This window comes from Piliocolobus tephrosceles, chromosome 11 (assembly GCF_002776525.5).
Source record: "Piliocolobus tephrosceles isolate RC106 chromosome 11, ASM277652v3, whole genome shotgun sequence".
Classification (NCBI taxonomy): Eukaryota; Metazoa; Chordata; class Mammalia; order Primates; family Cercopithecidae; genus Piliocolobus; species Piliocolobus tephrosceles.
In genome coordinates, this window is record NC_045444.1 from 104,674,087 (window position 1) to 104,694,598 (window position 20,512).

A 20,512-nucleotide genomic window follows, 5' to 3' on the forward strand; every position below is an offset into this window, starting at 1 on the left:
TAGTTGCATAAGATCAGCTGTTCTATTTAAGTTCACCAAAAAAAAAAGTATTTCTCATCATCCCTCTTTTTCTTCTCTCTGCTTTTGAAGTGTGTATGAGGGCATTATGAGGAGATAAAGTGATTACATTCAAGGATGTCATTAGAATATAATCGTATATTGCCACATATTGCCCATCTAATTTTAAAAAGCGGAAAAGAACAAAACTTAATGAAAAAAGCTGAACTACAAAGTAATAGAGAAAACATGAAAGAATGTTTTATAATTTTAATGTGGCAATCAGCTCTCTCAGCAACATGTCAAAGACAAAGCCATAAGAAAAGAAAAAGACTGACAAATATGAAACTAAAATCTCTACATGGCAAAGCAAAAGACAATAAAATGGAAAAAAAGCATTCGCAACATGATGGAGAAAGAGTAATATTATTAAACTGTGAATTGTTTGGAAATAATATGAAAATTACAAACCCAGTAGGAAAATGAGTAAAAGGCATAAAGCAGCACTCTATTTTAAAAGAAGACACAAAAATGTCCAAAATTCATACTCGAGATGTTCAACTTCACTAATAATTACAGAAAAGCAAATTAAAATGAGATATTAGCCAGGCACAGTAGCTCACACCTGTAATCCCAACACTTTGGGAGGCCAAGATGAGTGGATCACCTGAGGTCAGGAGTTCAAGACCAGCCTGGTGAACATGGTCAAACCCCATCTCTACTAAAAATACAAAAAAATTATCCAGGCGTGGTGGCGGGTGCCTGTAATCCCAGCTACTCTGGAGGCTGGGGCAGGAGAATCGCTTGAACCAAGGAGGTAGAGATTGCAGTGAACCTAGATCGCACCATTGTACTCCAGCCTGGGCAACAAGAGCAAAACTCCATCTCAAAAAAAATGAAATTAAAAATAAATAATAAATAAAATGAGATATCATTTTTCACTCAGATGGAAAGGATTAAAAAGATTTCTAGTAGCCAGTTGTTGGCAAGGGCAGGGCAGAAACAGGTGCACTTCCATTCTATTGATGGAAGCCTAAACTGGCTTCAGCAGGCAAACCTGGAAGATTGTATCAAAAGCTGAAATGCACAGGCATGTTGTCATCTTCTAGGAATTTAAGAAAAGAATGGTACACGGTGCAAAGTTGTGTGAACAAGAAGGGCCATCGTACTGAAAAGTTAGAAACAGCCTGAATGTCCATCAATAGGGTTTTGGTTAAATAAATTTATGAGACTTGGAGGTATTATGGAGACCAGGCAGGTGTTATAAAAGATAAAGAACGTCTTTACATATTGACACAAAGCACATAAATGTTCACATGAGAAAAACAGCTGACACAATTCCACATATTAAGTGATCCTCTTTTGTTTAATATATAACTACTGGTAAGGCTGACACTTCACAGTTGTTATCCCTGTAGGTTAGAATTTGAGGGAAATTTTTTTCTTTTTTTTTTTTTTCCTGTTTTTTTTGAGACAAAGTTTCACTCTTGTTGCCCAGGCTGGAGTGCAATGGTGGGATCTCGGCTCACTGCAACCTCTGCCTCTCAGGTTCAAAAGGTTCTCCTGCCTCAGCTTCCCAAGTAGCTGGGATTACAGGCATGTTCCACCATGCCGTTACTTTTGTTTTTTTTAGTAGAGACAGAGTTTCTACTAAAAATGTTGGTCAGGCTGGTCTCGAACACCTGACCTCAGATGATCCACCCGCCTGGGCCTCCCAAAGTGCTGGGATAACAGGTGTGAGCCACCACACCCGGCTGGAAATTTTCTATATTATTGAAACTTCTTACAAACACCATGTGTTATTTGTATGATAACAAAAGTGAATAAAGATTTCATTCTGAAAATCTAAGGAAGAGATATGCTATTTATGCTGTCCTTTAAGGACTTATTTACCCTTTCTTTTGTTCAACAAGTATGAACAGTTTATTACATAGAAGGTAGTGCCTCCAGGACTGAGGCAGAAACAAAAGACAATCGGACCTTCGCCTCTCTCTGCTTCCTGAAACCAAACCGATATTATCACTGCCCCCACCTGACACGCAGACACACAGACACACACACACACACACACACACACACACACACACACGCCTTCCTCCTGCGACAAATAAGTTGGTGTCCCTTGGCCACTCCACACCCAATCCTACCATCTGCATCCTAGAGTCCATCTCCTCATCATTTTCTCAGAAGCCTCACACTATTCATTATCATTCTTTCTTTTTTTCTTTCTTTCCAACTTTTCCCTCTCTATTGCATTCACCTAGTCAGCAATGAAAACCTCTCAAGTCTCTTTCATTTTAAATAAAAGGAAGGGAGGGAAGGAAGGACATTCTGGGCAGAATTATTGGGGAGAGAAGGGAGGAGGAAGGGGAAGAGGTATCCAAGCATATTCTCCAAATTTGTGACTTTTAAACCTTCTTTTTTTTTTGAGACGTAGTCTCATTCTGTCGCCCAGACTGGAGTGCAGTGGCACAATCTCGGCGCACTGCAAGCTCCACCTCCTGGGTTTACGCCATTCTCCTGCCTCAGCCTCCCGAGTAGCTGGGACTACAGGCGCCCGCCACCATGCCCAGCTAATTTTTTGTATATTTAGTAGAGACAGGGTTTCACTGTGTTAGCCAGGATGGTCTCCATCTCCTGATCTCGTGATCTGCCTTCCTCGGCCTCCCAAAGTGCTGGGATTACAGGCGTGAGCCACCGCGCCCAGCTAAACCTTCTCAAAGAAATATGTTAGCCTAACTATTATAAGAACATAATACCTAGTGTGGTGGCTCACGCTTGTGATCCCAGCACTTTGGGAGGCTCAGGGTGGGGGGTGGATCACCTAAGGTTGGGAGTTCAAGACCAGCCTGGCCAACAGAGCGAAACCCTGTCTCTACTAAAAATACAAAAATTAGCTGGGCGTTGTGGCGCACACCTGTAGTCCCAGCTACTTGGGAGGTTGAAGAAAGAGGATCACTTGAACCTGGGAGGTGGAAGTTGCAGTGAGCCGAGACTGCGCTACTGCACTCCAGCCTGGGCAACAGAGTGAGACTCCACACCCCCCCCCCCAAAAAAAGAACATGACAGAGACAGTAATATAAAAGCAAGATAATATAAAAGCAAGAATTTGAGCTAGGCAGAGAAGGTGCTCTCTCTCTCTCTCTCTGACTCAGAGGGTGGACCCAGTCCAGAGCACTGCAGCCCTGCTTCAGGATGCAGTCTATTGGAGTCAGGACCTGGATGATCTCAATTGTGGATGGCTCATTTCTCATTTCTCAGTCCCTCCCCCCCTTCAGCCAGACTCCTAGAAAGAGTTGTCTACTTGCCTTCCATGTCCTTACCTCCTCTATTTCTCCACCCACTAAGTTGGCGGCTAAGCCCCACCACTCTACCAAAACCAGTTCCCCCTAAGCACACCTCTCAATCTTGTCTCCACTTCCCAGCAGCATTTGGCACCAGTTTTATGTCTGTCCTCTCTTTGCATTCTTTGCCAATGTTTCTTCTCCAGCCTCACTTCTCAGTCCTGGGGCTCCCAGTGCTCAGTCCCAAGACCTTTGCTCTCTTCCCTGAACCCTCTTTCCTAGGCCATCTCATCCAAGCCAGCATGTTCATCACCATTACGCACCAATAGTGCAAAACACATGCATTCTGAAAATGCACGGTCAGTCAACACCTCACAACTGGCATCCAGGAGATGGCTTCATCTACATCTCTGCTTGGGTATCTCACAGATTTCATTCATTCATTCTATAATGTACCTACTATGTGTCAGGAACTACACCAGTCACTGGATATAGAATGAAAAACAAAACAGGTATGGTTCATGCCCCTGAGCAGCTTAACTCAAATGTCAACAACTGAACTCAAGAGCTTTCCTCAACCAACATGCTCTGTGTCTCAATAAATGGCACAACTTCCACCCACCTGCTCATGCCAGAAACTTGAATGTTATAGGTGATACTTCACTTTCCCTTATTCTACTTGGGGGAGACACACTCTAAATAGCATCCCCCTACCCACAATGAGGCATGTCTTTGTAGAATCCTCTCCCCTTGAGGCAGAACCTGTGACCTGCTTCTAATCAATAGAAGATAGCCAAGGTGGGCTGGGAGTGGTGGCTCATGCCTATAATCCCAGCACTTTGGGAGGCCGAGGTGGGTGGATCACTTGAGGTCAGGAGTTCTAGACCAGCCTGACCAACATAGTGAAACCCCGTTTCTACTAAAAATACAAAAATTAGCCAGCTGTCATGGCACACACCTGTAATCCCAGCTACTTGGGATATATAGCCAAGGTGATAGATGTTAGAATCTTGTTCAGGATATGTTATATGGCAATAGTGACTGGATGGCATTCCTGTGATTACGTTATGTTATATAATACTCCATCTTAGCTGGCTGGAGAGAGACTCCCTTGCTGGCTTTAAAGAAGTAAGCTATCGAAGAGTAATGTTACAGAGCAGAGAGAGTGAAGAGGCTGCGTCTGGCTCCTGCTCTCACAGCCATTGCAGTACATTGAGCTCCATAGAGACCACGCCAGGGCAAGTGAGAGCCAGGGGGCACTGGGCGACTCTGTGCCTCGCTGAGGAAAAATAACTGAACATGGGCAAAGGAGATCCTAAGAAGCCGAGAGGCAAAATGTCAGCATATGCATTTTTTGTGCAAACTTGTTGGAAGGAGCATAAGCAGCAGCACCCAGCTGCTTCAGTCAACTTCTCAGAGTTTTCTCAGAAGTGCCCAGAGAGGTGGAAGACCATGACTGCTAAAGAGAAAGGAAAATTTGAATATATGCCAAAGGCGGACAAGGCCCATTATGAAAGAGAAATGAAAACCTATATCCCTCCTAAATGGGAGACAAAAAAAGTTCAGGCCGGGCATGGTGGCTCACGCCTGTAATTCCAGCACTTTGGGAGGCCGAGGCCGGTGGATCACGAGGTCAGGAATCCAAGACTACCTGGCCAAGATGGTGAAACCACCTTTCTACTAAAACTACAAAAATTAGCCAGGCGCAGTGGCAGGCACCTATAATCCCAGCCACCCAGTAGGCTGAGGCAGAAGAATCACTAGAACCCAGGTGGCAGAGGTTGCAGTGAGCAGAGATAGTGCCACTGCACTCCAGCCTGGGTGACAGCATGAGACTCCGTCTCAAAAAAAACAAAAAGAAGTTCAAGGATCCCAATGCACCCAAGAGGCCTCCTTCAGCCTTTTTCCTGTTCTGTTCTGAGTATTGCCCAAAAATCAAAGGAGAACATCCTGGCCTGTCCATTGGTGATGTTGGAAAGAAACCGGGAGAGATGTGTAATGACACTGCTGCAGATGACAAGCACCCTTATGAAAAGAACGCTGCGAAGCTGAAGGAAAAATATGAAAAGGATATTGCGCATATCAAGCTAAAGGAAAGCCTGATGCAGCAAAAAAAGGGAGGTGTCAAGGCTGAAAAGGCAAGAAAAAAGAAGGAAGAGGAGGAAGATGAAGATGAAGAGGATAAGGAGGAGGAGAAAGATGAAGATGAAGAAGATAATGAACAAGTTGGTTCCAGCACAGTTTTTTTTTTTCTTGTCTATAAAGCATTTAACTCCTCCTGCAAAAAACTCACTCCTTTTAAAGAAAAAAATTGAAATGTAAGGCTGTGTAAGATTTGTTTTTAACCTGCACAGTGTCTTTTTTTTGTATAGCTAACACACTGCCAAATGTGCCTTTAGATAGCCCTCTCCTGGTGGTATTTTCAGTAGCCACTAACCTTGCCTGGTACAGTACGGGGGTTGTAAATTGGCATGGAAATTTAAAGCAACTTCTTGTTGGTCCACAGTACAAATTAGTTATATACAGGGATGGTAGTTTTTTCATCTTCAGTTGTCTCTGATGCAGCTTATACAAAATAATTGTTCTGTTAACGGAATACCACTTTGTAATTGCAAAAAATAAAAAGTTGCAGCTGTTTTGTTGACATTCTGAATGCTTCTAAGTAAGTACAATTCTTTTATTAGGGAAAAAAAAAAAAAAAAAAAGAAGCTATCATGTTTATCAAGGAACTGTGGTTGGCCTCTGAGAGCCAGAAAGAAAATGGGGACCTCAGTGCTACAACTGCAAGGAGATGAATTTGCCAACAACCTGAGGAAGCTTGCAAATTGACCTTTCCCTGGTTGAGCCTCTGATGAAATGACAGCCCATGTCAATACTTGGTCTGAAGTCTGGTGAGTCCCTGAGCAGAGGACCCAGTTAAGTTGTGCCTAGACTCCTGACCCACGGAAACTGTAAGATAATAAATGGGTGTTATTTGGGGCTGCTAAGTTTGTGGTAATTTGTTACTCAGCATAGAAAACTAGTGGAGCACCTGTCCATCACCAGAACTTTTTGATTTTTTCACTGAAATAATTCTCAAAAACTCCACTTTTCTCCATCTCCACTACTCCACCCAGAGTAAACTGCCATCACTTCCTATCCAAATAGAATATCTTTTGGCCTGGCACAGTGGCTCACACCTATAATCCCAGCACTTTGAGAGGCTGAGGCGGGAGGACTGCTTGAGCCTAGGAGTTTGAGATCAGCCTGGGCAACATGGCGAGACCTTGTTTGTATTAAAAATCAAAAAAATTAGTCAGGCATGGTGGTGTGGACCTGTGGTCCCAGCTACTAGGCAGGCTGAGGCTGGAGGATTGCTCGAGCCTGACAGATCAAGCCTGCAGTGAGCTATGATTGCGCCACTGCACTCCAGCCTGAGCGACAGGGCAAGACCCTGTCTCAAAAATAAATAAATAAATAAATAAATATTTTAAAATATCGCCTTAATCTCCACTGTCACATTTGCTCCTCCTATCTTAACTGGACCAAGCCACGAGAGCACCCCAGGCAAGTTAATAATTTCACATTTCTTCAACTCAACGTTTTTTCAGTAGAGATGAGGAGAAATTGTCTACTGATAAAAGTGATGTATCTCTTTTTTTTTTTTTTTTTTTTTTTTTGAGACAGAATCTCGCTCTGTCACCCAGGCTGGAGTGCAATGGCCTGATCTAGGCTCACTGCACCTCCACCTCCCAGGTTCAAGTGATTCTCCTGCCTCAGCCTCACAAGTAACTGGGACTATAGGCGCGTGCCACCACACCCAGCTAATTTTTTGTATTTTTAGTAGAGACAGGGTTTCACCGTGTTAGCCAGGATGGTCTCTATCTCCTGACCTCGTGATCCACCCACCTCAGCCTCTCAAAGTGCTGGGATTACAGGCATGAGCCACCGCACCCAGCTGCATCTCTTTTTATGCCAAAATGAGAGGTTCAACATATGTGATTTTCCAAAGCAGGTAACTCCTTGGGAGGCCCATTAAACCACTTAAAATTTAAACAACAGGCTGGGCACAGTGGATCACACCTGTAATCCCAGCACTTTGGGAGGCTGAGGTGGGAGGATCACTTAAGCCCAGGAGTTCAAGACCAGCCTGGGCAACATAGTGAGAACCCATCTCTATTAATTAAAAAAAATTTTTTTAATCACTCATTTTCTGTAAATAGCACAACCTATTGTATTACATAGGTTCAGACTTTCAGCTTAATGTACTTAATGGCAGTTCTTGGCTGACTCGTATCACATTTGGAGGAACAGTTGGTACAAGTCTATCACAAGTTTTTAATTTTAAGAAAGAACAATTTGACTGGGCACGGTGGCTCACGCCTATAATCCCAACACTTTGGGAGGCTGAGGCAGGTGGATCACCTGAGGTCAGGAGTTCGTGACTAGCCTGGCCAACATGGCAAAACCCTGTCTCTACTAAAAATACAAAAATTAGGATGGCATGGTGGTGCACACCTGTAGTCCCAGCTACTCGGGAGACTGAGGCAGGAGAATCACTTGAACTCGGGAGGCAGAGGTGTCGGTGAGCCGAGATAGCACCACTGCACTCCAGCCTGGGCAACAGAGTGAGACTCTGTCTCAAGAAGAAAAAAAAAAGAAAGAAAGAACAAGTTATCTTTTTCTTTCTCTGTTGCTCAAGATTTGAATGCCAAATCTGAGGTTATGAAGATTTACCTCATGTTTTCTTCTAACAGTTTTATCATTTACATTTATGTTGTTGATCCAGTTTGAATTAGTTTTTGCATGTGGAATGAGGCAAGGGTATGAATTCATGTTTTCTTTTGCATGTGGTTATCCCGTTGTCCCACCACAATCTGTTAAAGAGACTCTTCTTTCCTCCCATTAAATTGGAACGGTGGTCAAAAATCAATTGACCATAGACGTTTGGTTTTATTGCTAAACTCTCAACTCTTCTATTTTATTGGTCTATATGTGTCTGTCTTTATACAAGTACCACACTTCAGCCTGAGCAATATAGTCAGACCTCAAGTCTCCAAAAAAAAAAAAAAAATTTTTTTTTTTAATTAGCCAAACGTGGCAGTGTGCACCTGCAGTCCTAGCTACTTGGGAGGCTGAGATGGGAAAATCACTTGAGTTCAGGGCCCAGGGGCTACAGTGAGCCAAGACTGTGCCACTGCACTCCAGCCTAGGTGACAGAGTTAGGCCCAGTCTCAAAAAATATCTTCCTGGGCAGCCTGGACGGTAGAGCCAGACTCCGTCTCAAAAAAAAAAAAAAAAAAAAAAAACCTTCCTGGGAAATTTGGAAATCAGGTACCTTCCTGGTAAGTTTGGAAATCAGGAAGTGTGAGTCTTTCAATTTTCTTTTTCTTTTTAAATATTCTTTTGGCTATTCAGAGGTCCCTGCAGTTTTTTGGGTTTTGTTTTTTGTTTCTTTTTTTCTTTTTGAGACGGAGTCTTGCTCTGTTGCCCAAGCTGGAGTGCAGTGGCATGATCTCAGCTCACTACAGCCTCTGCTTCCCGGGTTCAAGCAATTCTCCTGCCTCAGCCTCCCAAGTAGCTGGGACTACAGGTGCACACCGCCATGCCTGACTCATTTTTGTATTTTTAGTAGGGACAGGGTTTCACCATGTTGGCCAGGACGGTCTTGATCTCCTGACCTCATGATCCGCCCACCTCAGTCTACCAAAGTGCTGGGATTACAGGCAAGAGCCACCGCACCTAGCCGGTCCCTGCAGTTTTATAGGAACTTGAGAATAAGTTTCAATTTCTCCAAAAAAAGGACCATTGGAATTTTGATAGGAATTACACTGAATCTGTAGATTGCTTTGGGGAATATTGTCATCTTAACAATATTAACACTCCCAACACATGAACATGGGATGTCTTTCCATTCATTTAGGTCTTCCTTAGTTTCTTCCATCAATGTTTTTAGTTTTTGGTGTACAAGTCTTTCACCTCCTCAGTTACATTTATTCCAAGGTAATTTATTCTCTCAGATGCTACTGTAAATTGAATTGTTTTCTTAATTTCCTTTTCAGATTGTTCGCTGCTAGCATAAAGAAATAGAACTGATGTTTGTGTGTTGGCCTTGCAGCAACTTTGCTGAATTCCTTTACCAGCTATAGTAGGTTTCTGAGGTTCTATGGGATTTTCTATAAAGAGAGCCATGTCTTCTAAAAATCGTGGTGGTTTTACTTCTTATTTTGCTATTTGGAGGCCTTTTATTTATTTTTCTTGCCTAATTGCTGTGTCTAGGACTTCCAGTATAATGTTGAATAGCACAGATGACAACAGACATCTTTGTCTTGTTCCTGATTCTAGAAACTTTAAGCTTTTAGTCTTTTACCATTGAGAAGAATGTGTTGTGGGGTTTTTTCATAAATGTCCTTTATCATGTAAAGGAAGTTCCCTTTTATCTTAACCCATTCTGCTACTATCACAAAATACCTTAGAGTGATTAATTTACAAAAAATAGAAATGTATTTCTGCCAGGCACAATGGCTCATCCCTGTAATACCAACAGTTTGGGAGGCCGAAGTGGGAAGACTGTTTGAGGCCAGGAGTTCAAGACCAGCTCAGGTAACATAGTGAGGACTTATCTCTGTTAAACATTTAAAAATTAGCTAGGCATGATGGCAGGCACCTATAGTCCCAGCTACTTGGGAAGCTGAAGTGGGAGGCCTGATCGAGCCAAGGAGTTTGAGGCTGCAGTGAACCAGAATCTTGCCACTGCACTCCACCCTGGGCAACAGAGCAAGACCCTGTCTCCTTGCCACCAAAAAGAAGAAAGAAATTTACTTCTCACAGTTCCGGAGGCTGGGAAGTCCAAGACCAAAATGCCAGAAGATTTGGTGTTTGGTGAGGGCCTGTTCCATAGATAGCATTTTCTTGAGCATCCTCACAGTAAGCAGGAAAAGTTAGAAGGGCAAAAGGAGATCAACATGGTGTCCTCACATAGCAGAAGAGATTGAAGGGGAAAGGGGAGCCAGTTAGTTCTCTCAAGCCCTTTTATGAGGGCACTAATAACCTCCTTCAGGCCCCACATCTTAATTCTATTGCACTGGGGTTGAGTTTCAGCACATGAATTTTGGAGGAATACACACATTCAAATCACAGCACCCACTATTTCTAGTGTTCTGAGTTTTTATGATGAAAAGGTGCTGAATTTTATCAAATGCTTTTTCTGTATCTATTGAGAATGATCATGTTTTTCCTGTCATTTTGCTATTGTGGTATATCACATTGATTGATTTCCTTGTGTTGAATCACTCTTGGTTTCTGGGATAAATTCCACTTAGACAACGTACATGATTCTTTATATATATATTTTTGTTGTTGTTGTTGTTTTTCTGTTTTTTTTGTTTTTTTTTTTTTTTTTTTGAGACAGGCTGTCATTCTGGTTGCCCAGGCTGTAGCACACTGGTGCAAACTCAGCTCACTGCAACCTCTGCCTCCTGGGTTCAAGTGATTCTCATGCATCAGTCTCCATAGCTGGAATTACAGGCACACGCCATCACACCAGCTAATTTTTGTATTTTTGTAGAGATAGGGTTTCACCATGTTGGCCAGGTTGGTCTCAAATTCCTGACCTCTAGTGATCCTCCTGCCACGACCTCCCAAAGTGCTGGGATTACAGGCGCAAACCACCACACCCAGCCAATTCTTTAAAGTGCTATTGGATTTGGTTTGCTAGTATTTGGTTGAGGATTCCTTCTGTCTGTATTCATAAGAGATACTGGCCTGAATTTTGCTTCTCTCATGGCATCTTTGTCTGGATATGAGAACAATACTGGCCTCACAGAATGTGTTAGAAGATGTTCGTTCTTCTTCCATTTTTTGGAAAAGTTTGAGTAGAGTTGGTGTTAATTCTTCTTTAAATTGGCTAAAAATGTGTTGTTCAATTTCCCTATCTTTGTGAATTTTCCAGTTTTTCTTCTGCTATCTATTTCTACCTTCATTCCATTGTGGTTGAAAAGGATACTTTGTATGATTTTGATTTTTTTAATGTATTGAGAATCATTTTCTGGCCTAGCATATGTTCTTTCCTGGAGATTGCTCCATGCACACTTGAGAAGTATATTCTGCTGTTGTTAGATGATCTGTATGTCTGCAGTCTAGTTAGTTTATAGTGTTCTTCAAGTCCTCTATTTCCTTGCCAATCTTCTGTCTAGGTGTTCAATCTATTATTGAAAGTAGGATATCGAAGTCTCCAACTATTATTGTAGAACTATTTTTCCCTTTAATTCTGTCCATATTTGCTTTATATATTTTGGACTCTATTGTTTGATGTGTTTATGTTTATAATTATTATATTTTCCTGATGAATTGATCCTATTATCAATATAAACTTTTTTGTCTCTTATAACAATTCTTTTTTTTTTTTTTTTTTGAGACGGAGTCTCGCTCTGTCGCCCAGGCTGGAGTGCAGTGGCCGGATCTCAGCTCACTGCAAGCTCCGCCTCCCGGGTTTACACCATTCTCCTGCCTCAGCCTCCTGAGTAGCTGGGACTACAGGCGCCCGCCACCTCGCCCGGCTAGTTTTTTGTATTTTTTAGTAGAGACGGGGTTTCACTGGGTTAGCCAGGATGGTCTCGATCTCCTGACCTCGTGATCTGCCCCTCTCAGCCTACCAAAGTGCTGGGATTACAGGCTTGAGCCACTGCGCCCAGCCAACAATTCTTGACTGAAAATATATTCTTTCTGATGCTAACATAGCCATTCCAGCTCTATTTTGGTTACAATTTGCATAGAATATCTTTTTTTTTTTTCCAAAGACACAGTCTCACCCTGGCACCCAGACTGGAATGTAGTGGCACAAACACAGTTTACTGTAGCTCACTGCAGCCATGGCTGCATAGTATTCCTGGGCTAAAGCAATCCTTCCACCTCAACCTCTCCAGTAGCTGGAACCACAGGTGTGCACCACCATTCCTGGCCTTTTTTTTTTTTTTTTAGTAGAGACAGGGTATTGCCATGTTACCTACGCTGGTCTCAAACTCCTGGCTCAGGTGATCTTCCTGGCTTGGCCTTCCAAAGTGCTGGGATTGGCCAGGCATGGTGGCTCACGCCTGTAATAACAGCACTTTGGGAGGCTAAGGTGGGTGTATCACTTGAGGTCAGGAGTTCGAGACCAGCCTGGCCAATGTGGTGAAACCCCATCTCTACTTAAAATACAAAAAAAAAATTAGCTGGGGTATGGTGGCACCCACCTGCAGTCCCAGCTACTTGGGAGGCTGTGGCAAGAGAATCGCTTGAATCCCAGAGGCGGAGGTTGCAGTGAGCTGAGATCATACCACTTCACTCCAGCCTGGGCAACAGAGCAAGACTGTGTCTCAAAAACAAACAAAAGACAAAGTACTGAGATTACAGGTATAAGCCACTGTGCCCAGCCCCAGAATATATTTTTCCATTCTTTTCTTTTCAACCTATTTGCATCTTTGTATCTTAAGTTAGCCTCTAGTAAAAGCATATAGTTGGATCATTTTTTAAAAATTCATTTTGCTGGCCAGGGACAGTGGCTCACGCCTGTAATCCCAGCACTTTAGGAGGCTGAGACAGGCGGATTGCTTGAGGTCAGGAGTTTGAGACCAGCCTGGCCAACATGGTGAAACCCCACCTCTACTAAAAATACAAAAGATACATATATATATTAGCCAGGTGTGGTGGCACGCGCCTGTAGTCCCAGCTACACAGGAGGCTGAGACAGGAGAATTGCTTGATCCCAGGAGGCAGAGGTTGCAGTGAGCCAAGATCGCACCACTGCACCTCAGCCTAGGTGACAGAGCAAGACTCTGTGTCAAAAAAAAAAAAAAATTCATTTTGCCAATCTCTGTCTTTTAATTAAGAGTTTAATCTATTTACATTTTCAATGATTATTGATAATAAAGAACTTACCTCTACCATCATGCTATTTGTTTTCTTTCCTTTTTTTTTTTTTTTTACTTTTAATTTAGGTTCAGGGGTACATGTGCAAGCTTGTTACATAAATTGTTGTAAATTGCATGTCATGGGGGTTTGGTGTAGAAATTGTTTCATTATCCATGTAATAAGCATAATAATAGGTAGTTTTTTTGATCCTCACCCTCCTCCCACCCTTCACCCTCAAGTAGGCCCCAGTGTCTCTTGTTCACTACTTTGTGTCCATATATACTCGATGTGTAGCTCCCACTTACAAGTAAGAACATGTGGTATTTGGTTGTCTTTTTTTTTTTTTTTTTTGAGATGGAGTTTCCCTCTCTCAACCAGGCTGGAGTTCAGTGGCCCAATTTCAGCTCACTGCAACCTCCACCTCCCAGGTTCAAGCGATTCTCCTGCCTCAGTCTCCCGAGTAGCTGGGATTACAGGCACATGCCACCACAGCTGGCTAAGTTTTGTATTTTTAGTAGAGATGGGATTTCATCATGTTGGCCAGGCTGGTCTCAAACTCCTGACCTCAGTTGATCCACCCACCTCAGCCTCCCAAAGTGCTGGAATTACAGGTGTGAGCCACTATGCCTGGCTCCTTCACGTTTTGAAAGAATATTTAACGGGCTATAATATTCCTGCTTGACATGTTTTTTTCTTTCAGCACTTTCAAGATATCATCATTACACTGCCTTCATGGTTTCTGATGAAAAAGTAGCTGTTGTTCTTATGCAGGATCCATGTAAATGATAAGTCACTTCTTTCACTTTAAAGAATTTCTCTTATTTTTGGCTTTCAACAGTTGACTATAATGTGTCTCAGTGTGAATCTCTGAGTTTATCCTGCTTTAAGTTTATCAAGCTCATTAGATGTGTTGATTCACATGTTTTACCACATCTGGGAACTTAGTGGCCATTATGTGTTTAAACATTTTTCCTTCCCGTTTAAATATTTTTCCTTCCCCTTTCTCTCTCTCTTCTCTTTCTGTAACTCCCATAACATGTGTTTTGATATGCTTAATTTGTGTCCCACATGTCCAATAGGCTCTGTTCAATTGTTTTATTTTTGTTCCTCAAACTGGGTAATATTAACTGCCCTATCTTCAATTTCACTGATTCTTCTGCCTGCTCAAATGTGCTGTTGACCCCCTCTAGTAATTTTTGTACTTCAGCTATTGTACTTCTCAGTTCCAAAATTTTTATTTGGTTCCTTTTTATTATTTCTATCTCTTTATGATATTCTATGCGTGTATATACATCATTCTGCTGATTTTCCTTAGCTATTCTTCATGGTTTCCATGAGCTCTTTTCTTTTTTCCTTCAGCATATTTAAGACAGTTAAGTCTTTTTATATAAGTCCAATGTCTGGGCTCTTCACAGATAGTTTCTATCAACTTTTTTTCTATATTCCTTTTACTGTGAATGAGCCATACTTTCACTTTATGTTGCATACTTTATAATTTTGTGATGAGAACTGGAAATTTTGAATATTAAAATTGTAACCTTTGAAATTAGATTTTCTCTTCTGTCTCAGTTTCAGGGATTATTGTTGCTTGAAGAAAGCTACAGTCATCTATTTATTTCATGCCTTTTCCAAACTATGTTGCAAAGACTATATTCCTTGGCATGTGTAGTCACTAAAGACTCTTATTATTTCTGCAGTCAACCAGTGACCTAACAGAGATTTCCTTAAATTCCTGGATCCAAAAAAGAAAAGGGCTGTTTTTTCTCTTTTAATCCCCTCCATCACTCAGGAGGCTGAGGCAGGAGGATTGCTTGAGCCCAGGAGTTTGAGCCTAGCTTGAGTAACATAGCAAGACCTCATTTTTTTTTTTTTTTTTTTTTTTTGAGATAAGAGTCTCGCTCTGTCACCCAGGCTGGAGTGCAGTGGTATGATCTTGGCTCACTGCAGCCTCCACCTCCCAGGTTCAAGCAATTCCCCTAGCCTCAGCCTCCCGAGTAGCTGGATTACAGGCGCATAACCAAGCCCAGCTAATTTTTTTCATTTTTAGTAGAGACGGGGTTTCACCATGTTGACCAGGCTGCTCTCAAACTCCTGACATCAAGCAATCTGCCCACCTCAGCCATGTGGCTCAGCGGTGTGAGCCACCACACCTGGCCAAGACCTTATCTTAAAAAGAAAAGAAAAGAAAAAAACAGAGCTTTTTTAATCCCCTCCACCAATGAGAAAACCATTTCAGCTCAGCCCATGGAGGTTGAAACTATGGCCAACCTCTGTGGTGGCCCCCTTAACAAACTGTAAGGTACATCAAAACACACAAGCCTGATTTTTGGAGGACAAGGTCCCTATAGCCCACCCTCACATCGCCAAGCACATCAGGGATACAGACTGCCATTTCTACAACTGGATGCTGCTGGGAAGTATTCACCAAAATTCACCAGCCTCTTTCTTCATCATGTACTCCCTTCAATGCTGCAAGTGCTCCACTAGAATCTAGAGCTCCAAATAGTTGGTTCTGACAGTTCTTGCCACCTCCATAGTGGTTTCGGTGAGGGGATCAATTCTACTCTGCCATCTTCCATGACATCACTCTTCCCCCACCCCACCACATTAGTCTTTATCCCATTGGAAACAGATGGCACCCTCAAGATAGGATAATTTGAGGAGAATGTATTTAAGAAGGATTTTTTACAAAAGTGTGGATGTAGGGGAGCCACAAAAGAGAATACAGTAACCCAGGACTAATAGCAGCCAAGCTGATACTATCCCTAAGCCCAGAAGGTTGAGGAGAGGGATCAGGACCGGGAATGAAGGAAAGCGTTGTGCTGAGGTGGCCACCTTGAAAGGAGCAGTGACATTTGGTTGAAGAACAAAGCCAGCCTGAGGCGACCTCAAAAGATGAAGGAAGCCCAAGATTAAAGAGCCTGATACTACTTTTTTGCCTCCTCCTCCTACCACTACTACTTCTGTTCCCCCCTCCTCCTGCTGGGGCTCCTTATTGGCCAACCAAACACCAAGGTGTAAGGGAGTCCAGTTGATAGAAGGGTGAAAAAGGATGAAGAGTGGATGTGGAGGACTAACTGGAGAATGGCCAGACAGCCATTCCAACCCCAAAATTACCTCGAGCCTCTATCTTCAAGACTGAATGCAGCAAATTTCTGGCTATTTAAGAACATCCACTTTCCAAACACAACTGGAGGATTCTTCCCTGGAGAGAAGACCTCCCAATATCGACATTCGACATCTGGCACATCATCTATGCAACTTACGGTCAACCTAGTGCTTCTCAAAATGTAACGTGCACTTGAATTGCCTGGTGATGTTGTTAAAATGCAGATTCTAAATCTGTAGGTACAGTGGAACCTGGGGTTCTCCATTTCCAATGAGCTCCCAGATGATGTCAATGCTGCTGGTCCTTTTTGAGTAGCAAGGAGCTAGTTAACTCATCTTGCCCAAACATTTAGAGTCTCCACTCAGCTTTTTATTGTCTCATCCTTAAATATGAATAGATCGCTAAAGTAGACAGAAGTTTGACATGGCCATTAACATGAGAGTAGCCAAAATAAATTAACATTAAAAAGAACCCAAAGAAACAGAGACAAAGTAGAGAGAAGAAAAACTAAAAACAAATTCACTATTATAATATCCTCACAGACAGGAAAACACGCCTGTCCATAAAACCAGGATAGAATAATATGGAAAAGAGACAGTCAGCAGGAAAAAAAGGTCTTGGGAATTAAAAATAAGAAAACTGAAAGTTCAGTCTTGGGCAACATAGAAGACCTCATCTCTACAAAAAATCAAAAAATTAGCCAGATGTGGTGGCACAAGCCTGTGGTCCCAGCTACTTGGGAGGCTGAGGCGGGAGGTTCGCTTGAGCCCAAGAGGTCGAGGCTGCAGTGGGCTGAGATTGCCCACTGCACTCTAGCCTGGGCAACAGAGCGAGACCCTGTCTCAAAAACAAAAAACAAAAAAAAAAGTTAAAATGGCTGAAGATAATGCAAGAAGATATTCCACAAAAATAGAAAAACAAAAAACAAACAATGGGTTGCTTTAGAGTTCAGTTTTGCAAGATGAAAAGAAGGTTTTGTTTTTTGTGTGTTTTCTTTAAGACAAGTTCTCACTCTGTTGTAAAGGCTAGAGTGCAGTGTCATGATCCTAGCTCACTGCAGCCTAAAACTCCTGGGCTCAATCCTCCCTGCTCATCCTCCCAAAGTACTGGGATTACAGGCATGAGCCACCATGCTCAGCTCTATGAGTTTCTAATTTGAATCAGTGCTCAGTACAACAAATTAAGAAAGTGGTACAATAAAGCAAATCATTATAAAATTTCTAACCAACAAGTTAAAGACAGAATCCTAAGGCTTTCACAGATGGGGGAGATGTAACAGACAAAGGATCAGAAATATGAATAGGAATTATACTTTTTTAATAGCAACCCTAGAAAGTATAAGAAAATGTAGTATACCTTCAAAATAAAAAGGGAAAATCATTTTCAAACTTGAATATCTAGCCCAACAACACATCAAATGTTAAATAGAAGTAATATATTCAAATATGCAAAGATTCTAACAACATATCTCCCCCATCTCCCTTTCTTAGGAAGTTACTAGAGGAGATGCTTTAGCAAAACAAGGAAGTAAAACAAGAGGAAGACAAGGGATCCAGGAAATGGGCAAAACCACCCCAGAACAGCAATGAAGGAAGATTGCAGAATGACGACTGTACAGCAAGTCTAGTGAGCAGCCAGTCCAGACTGAAACAAGAGGAAGGCAGGCTCTGGGACAAAAACTCCAAAGAAAAAGTGGAACTTATATACTGAGTATATGGAAAACATTATTGCTAGACTTTTCGATACAGTCTTAGAGCATTTGAGGTGAAAAGCCAACTGTAAATACTGTTTTTAGAAAATCAGACAAATGAGAGAAAAAAGGCAATAATTAACCCTAAGAAAAATGAAGGGCCATGTAAACTAGAAGTCATGATTGTAGTGTATTCCTTGGCTCATCACTAAACAATATTTGCATACATAATAATTTTAATACAGCTGGGCGCAGATTATTGGTTTAACCAAAAGTTGTTACACAGCTATATGGTGGGAAGCAGAAGTGATACAGTCAAGTTCTTCTTTACCGTGTCAGGAAGTCAACACATAATGCTAAAAATTAACAAACCAAGAAATAATGGTATAAACATTAACTTAGAAATATGAAGGTAAGCCGGGCACAGTGACTCATGCTTGTAATCCCAGCACTTTGGGAGGCTGAGGCAGGCGGATCGCTTGAGTTCAGGAGTTCGAGGTCAGCCTAAGCAACATGGTGAAACCCTGTCTCTACTAAAAATACAAAAATTAGCTGGGCATATTGGTGGCCACCTGTAGTCCCAGCTAGTTGGAGTCTGAGGCCAGAGGCTTGCTTGGGCCCGGAGAAATCGGGGCTGCAGTGAGTGAAGAGTATGCCACTGCACTCCAGCCTAAGTAACAAAGTGAAATCCTGTCAAAAGAAAAGAAAGAAAAGAAAGGAAGGAAGGAAGGAAGGAAGGAAGGAAGGAAGGAAGGAAGGAGGGAGGGAGGGAGGGAGGGAGGGAGGGAGGGAGGGAGGGAGGGAAGGAAGGAAGGAAGGGAGGGAGGGAGGGAGGAAGGAATATGAAGGTAAACATCAGGATGAATTTGTGAAAGAGTTGAGCATATTGCCTCCAAAGAGTAGGACAGGCAACTGCTTTTTTCATGACAATTTCATTTTAGTATTATAAGTATACATATTTTAAACAATTTATAAACATTATTTTAGTTCAATAGTCATTAATGTTAAAAAGTTAGCATATCGGTCAGGCACGGTGGCTCACGCCTGTAATCCCAGCACTTTGGGAGGCTGAAGCTGGAGGATCACAATGTCTCACGCTTACAAGCCAGCTCTTTGGAAGGCTGAGGCAGGCAGATCACTTCAGGTAAAGAGTTCGAGACCAGCGTGGCCAACACAGTGAAACCCCATCTCTACTAAAAATACAAAAAAATTAAACGGGCGTGGTGGCAGGCACCTGTAATTCCAGCCACCTGGGAGGCTGAGGCAGGAGAATTGCTTGAACCGGGGAGGCAGAGGTTGCGGTGAGCCGAGATCATGCCATTGCACTCCAGCCTAGGCAACAGTGCAAGACTCTGTCTCAAAAAAAAATTAATTAAAAAAATTAATTAATTAAATTAGCGTATAATTGTGGGGGACCAGCAATATCCTGAAGTTCATCCATAGCCCGTTAAGTAATGTTTCAAAGGACTATCTGTGCCTTAATGATAGGAGTTAGTTTCTTGTTCATTTTTTTATCCCCACCCCCAAACACATAACAGAAAATAAATTATTTCCTTGTATGTAGAAGAGACTCAGCTAAGTTTATTACATTCTCCCCGGAGGAGAGAAAACACAAAACAAGGCACTAAGGCAGATGGTGCAGATGTAGCACAAAGAGTTAAGATTCCGCACGCAGGTAACAAGGAGGGTATATCTCTGCCAGAGGTACTGGAAGGTTTCAAAAGTAGAAAAAAATGTGTTCTGGACACCTGGACGCAGAATTGGAGGCATGACAGGAACACAGGGAGGCCAATCTAAGTTGCCTTTTCACCCAGGTGGCCTCTCATTCCTTTCCTTAATTGTCCTTTTAACAATAAGGGGAATTTCACGCAAGGACAGTGTCCTCTTCTCGCCCCAGCGGGCAAGGGGGTTCCTCCGGCGCAAGTTCCGGCCCCAGCTACTCCCACGTCCCACAGGTCTCCTGCCTTTTGGCACGTACACTCCTGACCACTCGTTGCTTCCGCATCCCTACTCTGATCCTCTCCCCAAGCATCTCTACCTCCTTACACAATTAAGAATTTTATTGTCTTTCCTCTACCAGACTATAAGTTCCACGAGGGCAGGGCCTCGTCTATTTCATTTACCACTACATCCCCAGTATAGAGCAAGAGCCCATGAAAATGTTTGCTGGAGAAATCAATGTGTGATGGTGTCGCTGGACAGCAATACCTAGAAAGAAAAAGAGGCACCCCCAGCAAACAAGCTGGGAGCAAAGAAGCCCGCTGGGAGACTACAAGGGCGAGCTTCTTGCGAGGTCTCTGGAATGACAAGACCGGAAGAACGGAGTTGAATCTCTGGGACAAGCGGGAGTGAGAAGCTGGACAGTCAGGCAAGCCTCGGGGAATGACAGCTCCGCGGGGGACGCACCGGTAGGCCGTAGACGTAAGGGGGTCTGTGGGAAAGTAGAGGGTGGGGTGGCGGCATCACACATACGCAAGCGCAGTCTCCGTTTCCTCCGGCGCGCCTGCGCTCGCGTTCACGAGGGGTTGAAGCGGAAATGGCGCCGCGGGGCCGCGCGTCCAG

The 20,512-nt window shown here is 42.8% G+C and overlaps 1 pseudogene; it reads left to right on the plus strand.

The window, feature by feature from the left end:
* Window positions 1-4,580: 4,580 nt before the first annotated feature.
* On the plus strand, window positions 4,581-6,336 carry LOC111545690 (annotated as a pseudogene).
* The last annotated feature ends 14,176 nt before the right edge of the window (window positions 6,337-20,512 follow it).